This window comes from Meles meles, chromosome 7 (genome assembly GCF_922984935.1).
Source record: "Meles meles chromosome 7, mMelMel3.1 paternal haplotype, whole genome shotgun sequence".
Taxonomy (NCBI): Eukaryota; Metazoa; Chordata; class Mammalia; order Carnivora; family Mustelidae; genus Meles; species Meles meles.
The window spans coordinates 93,694,839-93,702,367 of record NC_060072.1 but is presented as its reverse complement, the minus strand read 5'-3'; positions in this window follow the sequence as shown (position 1 = coordinate 93,702,367).

Here is a 7,529-nt window from a genome sequence, read left to right as displayed (position 1 = left end):
TGGAGACATTGTTCTATTCACCATTCTAATATATTTTTTTTTCTTTTTTTTTCTGAACTTCTTTTTACCACTTTTCTTACCACCATGATTTGGGGTCTCTTCTGATTTGGTTAAAGAACATTTTCCTGGGGTCTTTGTCACCCTTTTAGTATTTTATTTGCTCCTTCATATATTATTATCTGGATAAAATGACAAGGCAGAAAAATTCACCACAAAAAAAAAAAAGAACAAGTGGGCAACTGGGTGGCTCAGTGGGTTAAGCCGCTGCCTTCGGCTCAGGTCATGATCTCAGGGTCCTGGGATCGATCCCGCATCAGGCTCTCTGCTCAGCAGGGAACCTGCTTCCTCTTCTCTCCCTCTCTCTACCTGCCTCTTTTATTTACTTGTGAACGCTCTCTGTCAAATAAATAAATAAAATCTTTAAAAAAAAAAAAAAGAACAAGAGACAGTACCAAAGCTAGGGACATAATCAATATGGACATTGGCAATATATCAGATCTAGATTTCAGAATGATGATTTTCAAGGTGTTAGCTGGGCTCAAAAAAGGCATGAAAGATATTAGAGAAAACTTATTTGGGGAAATAAAAGCCCTTTCTGGAGAAATAAAAGAACTAAAATCTAACCAAGTTGAAATAAAAATAAAAAGCTATTAATGAGGTGTAATAAAAAATGGAGGCTCTTACTGCAAGGATAAATGAGGCAGAAGAGAGAATTAGTGATATAGAAGACCAAATGACCGAGAATAAAGAAGCTGAGCAAAAGAGAGACAAACGACTACTGGACCATGAGGGGAGAATTTGAGAGATAAGTGACACCATAAAATTAAAAAAAAAAAATAGAATAATTGGGATTCCAGAAGAAGAAGAAAGAGAGAGGGGAGCAGGAGGGATATTAGAGAGAATTATTGTAGAGAAATTCCCTAATATGGTGAAAGGAACAAGCATCAAAATCCAGGAGGCACAGAGAACCCCTCTCAAAATTAATAAGAATAGGTCCACATCCCATCATCTGATAGTAAAACTTAAAGTCTTAGTGACAAAGAGAAAATCCTGAAAGCAGCCCAGGACAAGAAGTCTGTAACATACAATGGTAAAAATATTATATTGGCAGGAGACTTATCCACAGAGACCTGGCAGGCCGGAAAGAACTGGCATGATACACTCAGAGCACTAAACAAGAAAAACATGCAGCCAAGAGTACTCTATCCAGCTAGGCTATCATTGAAAATAGAAGGAGAGATAAAAAGCTTCCAAGACAAACAAAAACTGAAAGAATTTGTAAACACCAAACCAGCTCTACAGGAAATATTGAAAGGGCTCCTCTAAGCAAAGAGAGCCTAAAAGTAGTAGATCAGAAAGGAACAGAGACAATATACAGTAATAGTCAACTTACAGGCAATACAATGGCACTAAATTCATATCTCTCAATAGTTACCCTGCATGTAAATGGGCTAAAGGCCCTAATCAAAAGACACAGGGTATCAGAATAGATAAAAAAAAAAAAAATCCATCAGTATGCTGTCTACAAGAAAGCATTTTAGACCCAAAGACACTTCCAGATTTAAAGTGAGGGGGTGGAAAACAATTTACCATGCTAATGGACATCAAAAGAAATCTGGGGTGGCAATCCTTATATCAGATCAATTAGATTTTAAGCCAAAGACTATAATAAGAGATGAGGAAGGACACTGTATCATACTCAAAGTGTCTGTCCAACAAGAAGATCTAACAATTTTAAATATCTATGCCCCTAACATGGGAGTAGCCAACTGTATAAACCAATTAATAAAATCAAAGAAACACTTCAACAAAAATACAATAATAGTAGATTAAAACCAACCACTAAGTTTGTATCTTTAGGGTAAATACCCAGTAGTGCAATTGCTGGGTCATAGGGTAGTTCTATTTTCAACGTTTTGAGGAACCTCCATGTTGTTTTCCAGAGTGGTTGCACCAGCTTGCATTCCTACCAACAGTGGAGGAGGGTTCCCCTTTCTCCACATCCTCTCCAGCATCTGTCATTTCCTGACTTGTTAATTTTAGCCATTCTGACTGGTGTGAGGTGATATCTCATTGTGGTTTTGATTTGTATTTCCCTGATGCCGAGTGACGTGGAGCACTTTTTCATGTGTCTGTTGGCCATCTGGATGTCTTCTTTGCAGAAATGTCTGTTCATGTCCTCTGCCCATTTCTTGATTGGATCGTTTGTTCTTTGGGTGTTGAGTTTGCTAAGTTCCTTATAGATTTTGGATACTAGCCCTTTATCTGATATGTCGTTTGCAAATATCTTCTCCCATTCTGTCAGTTGTCTTTTGGTTTTGTTAACTGTTTCCTTTGCTGTGCAAAAGCTTTTGATCTTGATGAAATCCCAATAGTTCATTTTTGCCCTTGCTTCCCTTGCCTTTGACGATGTTCCTAGGAAGATGTTGCTACGGCTGAGGTCGAAGAGGTTGCTGCCTGCATTCTCCTCAAGGATTTTGATGGATTCCTTTCTCACATTGAGGTCCTTCATCCATTTGGAGTCTATTTTCATGTGTGGTGTAAGGAAGTGGTCCAATTTCATTTTTCTGCATGTGGCTGTCCAATTTTCCCATTACCATTTATTGAAGAGGCTGTCTTTTTTCCATTGGACATTCTTGCCTGCTTTGTCAAAGATTAGTTGACCATAAAGATACAAACATAGTGATCCGAAGGGGCACGTGTACCCGAATGTTTATAGCAGCAATGTCTACAATAGCCAGACTATGGAAAGAACCTAGATGTCCATCAACAGATGAATGGATAAAGAAGAGGTGGTATATATACACAATGGAATACTATGCAGCCATCAAAAGAAATGAAATCTTGCCATTTGCGACGACGTGGATGGAACTAGAGCGTATCATGCTTAGTGAAATAAGTCAATCGGAGAAAGACAACTATCATATGATCTCCCTGATATGAGGACATGGAGAAGCAACATGGGGGGGGTAGGGGGATAGGAGAAGAATAAATGAAACAAGATGGGATTGGGAGGGAGACAAACCATAAATGACTCTTAATCTCACAAAACAAACTGGGGGTTCCTGGGGGGAGGTGGGATTGGGAGAGGGGGAGCTGGCTATGGACATTGGGGAGGGGAGGTGAACCATAAGAGACTATGGACTCTGAAAAACAACCTGAGTGTTTTGAAGGGTCAGAGGTGGGAGGTTGGGGCAACCTGAGGGTTTTGAAGGGTCAAGGGTGGGAGGTTGGGGGAACAGGTGGTGGGTAATGGGGAGGGCAGGTTTTGCATGGAGCACTGGGTGTTGTGCAAAAAGAATGAATACTGTTACACTGAAAAAATAAATAAAATGGAAAAAAAAAACAAAACCAACCACTAATATCATTCTAAATGGAGAAAAACTGAGAGCTTTTCCACTAATGTCAGAAACTTGGTAGGGATGTCCACTATCACCACTGCAATTCAACATAGTTCTAGAAGTCCTAGCCTCAGCAATCAGACAACAAAAAGAAATTAAAGGCATCCAAATTGGCAAAAAAGTCAAACTATCACTCTTCGCAGATGATATGAAACTCTATGTGGAAAACCCAAAAGACTCCACTCCAATTCTGCTAGAACTTGTACAGGAATTCAGTAAAGTGTCAGGATATAAAATCAATGCACAGAAATCAGTTGCATTTCTTTACACCAACAACAAGACAGAAGAAAGAGAAATTAAGGAGGCAATCCCATTTACAATTGCACCCAAAACTATAATATACCTAGGAATAAACCTAACCAGAGAGGCTAAGAATCTATATGCAGAAAACTATAAAGTACTCAGGGAAGAAATTTAGAAAGATACAAAGAAATGGAAAAATGTTCCATTCTCATGGATTGGAAGAACAAATATTGTGAAAATGTCTATTCTACCTAAGGCAATCTACACATTTAATGCAATCCTTATCAAAAGCCCATCAATATTTTCCAAAGAAATGGAACAAATAATACTAAAATGTATAGGGAACCAGAAAAGACCTTGAATATCTAGAGGAATATTGAAAAAGAAAGCCAAAGTTGGTGACATCCCAATTCCAGACTTCAAGCTCTAGTACAAAGCTGTCATCGTCAAGAGAGTATGGTACTGGCACAAAAACAGACACATAGATCAATGGAACAGAATAGAGAGCCCAGAAATAGACTCTCAACTCTATGGTCAACTAATCTTTGACAAAGCAGGAAGGAATGTCCAATGGAAATAAGACAGTCTATTCAACCAATGGTGTTGGGAAAATTGGACAGCCACATTCAGAAAATTGAACTGGACCATTTCCTTACACCACACACAAAAATAGACACAAAATGGATGAAGGACCTCGATGTGAGAAAGGAATCCATTCAAATCCTTGAGGAGAACACAGGGAACAACTTCTTTGACCTCAGCCATAGCAAGTTCTTCCTAGGAACATCGCCAAAGGCAAGGGAAGCAAGGGCAAAAGTGAACTATTGGGACTTCATCAAGATCAAAAGCTTTTGCACAGCAAAGGAAACAGTTAACAAAACCAAAAGACAACTGACAGAATGGGAGAAGATATTTGCAAACGACATATCAGATAAAGAGCTAGTATTCAAAATCTATAAAGAGCTTAGCAACACCCAAAGAACAAACAATCCATTCAAGAAATGAGCAGAGGACATGAACCAACATTTCTGCAAAGAAGACATCCAGATGGCCAAAAGACACATGAAAAAGTGCTCCACATCACTTGGCATCAGGGAAATACAAATCAAAACCACAATGAGATACCATCTCACACCAGTCATAATGGGTAAAATTAAGTCAGGAAATGACAGATGCTGGCGAGGATGCAGAGAAAGGGGAACCCTCCTCCACTGTTGGTGGGAATGCAAGATGGTGCAACCACTCTGGAAAACAGCATGGAGGTTCCTCAAAAAGTTGAAAATAGAGATACCCTATGACCTAGCAATCCCACTACTGGGTATTCACTGTAAAGATACAAACGTAGTGATCTGAAGGGGTACGTGCACCCAAATGTTTATAGCAGCAATGTCCACAATAACCAAACTATGGCAAGTTTGTTTATGTTGATGTCCATCAACTGATGAATGGATAAAGAAGCTGTGCTGTATATACACAATGGAATAATATGCAGCCTTCAAAAGAAATGAGATCTTGCCATTTGTGATGATGTGGATGAATCTAGAGGGTATTATGCTTAGCAAAATAAGTCATTCCTCTGAGAAAGACAATTTTCATATGATCTCCCTGATATGAGGAAGTGGAGATGCAACTTGGGGGATTTGGGGGTAAGAAAAGAATAAATGAAACAAGATGGGATTGGGAGGGAGACAAACTATAAGAGACTCTTAATCTCACAAAACAAACTGAAGGCTGTGATAGGGAAAGGGTAGCGGTTATTGACATTGGGGATGGTATGTGCTATGGTGAGTGCTGTGAAATGTATAAACCTGGTGATTCACAGATCTGTACCCCTGGGGCTAATAATACATTATATATTGATAAAAAAATTTAAAAAATATTTAAAAATGTCATTGCTGATTGTTGGCATCTAGTTCAGGGTTTTATGGAGTCAAATCTATCCTTTTTAATTTTTTTAAATTTTTAAACAGCATTATTGAGATATGACATTCAATAATCTGTACATATTTACAGTGCACAATTTTATGTTTTCACATATTGTATGTTCCCAAGAAATAACACCATAATCACAATCATAAATATATCAATTATTCTTCAAAGTTTCTTGTGCCCCTTGTCAAATCCTTCCTTCTTGGCCTCCACCTCCCTACCCTCACTGCTACTATTTATAGCAACCATTTTTCATTTGGCTTATTTTATTCAACATGAGTTTTTGAGATTCATCCACATTATTATGTGTATCAAAACTTTTATTTCTGAGAAAAATTCCATTTGTGGTTATATCATAATTTGCTTTCTCTTCACCTGATAAAAGATATTTTGTCATTTTAGTTTTAAGGCACTTACAAATAAAGCTGCTATGTGCCTTTATGCACAAATCTCTCTAATGACATATCCTTTCCTTTCATTGTAGATTGGATAAACACCTAGGAGTGGAAAGGCTGGGGCATACAGAAAGTATATGTGTAACTTTTTAAGAAACCAGCTTTCCAAAGTAGTCATATGATTTTACAGTCCCACCAGTGGTGTAGGAACCTTTTCCTTCTCTCCTTCCTTCCTTTCTTCCTATTTCTTTCTTTCTAAGACTTTATTTATTTATTGGAGAGAGAAAGAGAGAGAGAGACAGTGAGAAAGAACCAGAGCAGGAAGAAAAGGGAGGGATCCTAATTTGGGACTTGATTCCAGCACTCTGGGGTCATGACCTGAGCTGAAGGTCGACATTTAACTGACTGAGCCACCCTGGCACCCTTTACGGTTCACTAATTTTGTATGATCAATTTTTATACTTTTAGATATCCTAGTGGTGGTTGTGGTATTTCCTTGTGATTTTAATTTTTGTACACCTAATAGCTAATGTGTTAATTATCTTTTGGTGCATTTAGTTGCCATCTGTATAGTTTCTTTGGTAAGATTTCTGTTTATATCATTTGCCTATTTTTAAATTGGGTTGTGAGTTTTCTTATTTTTTTTATTAACATATAATGTATTATTTATTTTAGGGGTACAGATCTGTGATTCATCAGTCTTACACAATTCACAGCACTCCCATAGCATATACCCTCCCCAATACTTTTTTTTTAATTTAAAAATTTTTTTATTTGTTTATTTTCAGTGTAATAGTATTCATTGTTTTTGCACCACACCCAGTGCTCCATGCAATATGTGCCCTCTCTATTACCCACTACCTGCTTCGCCAACCTCCCACTCCCCGCCCCTTCAAATCCCTCAGGTTGTTTTTCAGAGTCCATAGTCTCTCATGGTTCATCTCCCCTTCCAATTTCTCTCAACTCCCTTCTCCTCTCCATCGCCCCATGTCCTCCATGTTTTTTGTTATGCTCCACAAATAAGTGAAACCATACGATACTTGACTCTCTCTGCTTGACTTATTTCGCTCAGCATAATCTCTTCAGTCCCATCCATGTTGCTACAAAAGTTGGGTATTCATCCTTTCTGATGGAGGCATAATACTCCATTGTGTATATGTATATGTATATGTATATATATATATATATGTATATGTACCACATCTTCCTTATCCATTTGTCCATTGAAGGGCATCTTGGTTCTTTCCACAGTTTGGTGACCATGGGCATTGCTGCTATAAACATTGGAGTACAGATGGCTCTTCTTTTCACTACATCTATATCTTTGGGGTAAATACCCAGCAATGCAATTGGAGGGTCATAGGGAAGCTCTATTTTTAATTTATTGAGGAGTCTCCACACTGTTCTCCAGAGTGTCTGCACCAACTTGCATTCCCACCTTAGGAGTTAGTTCCCTTGTTAAGATGTAACACGAGGGCTGGGTGGATGTTCATATTCAATTTCACATTAATCCCTGCCAATACCAATATGAACCTGGTAAAATTGGTGCACTGAGTCATAT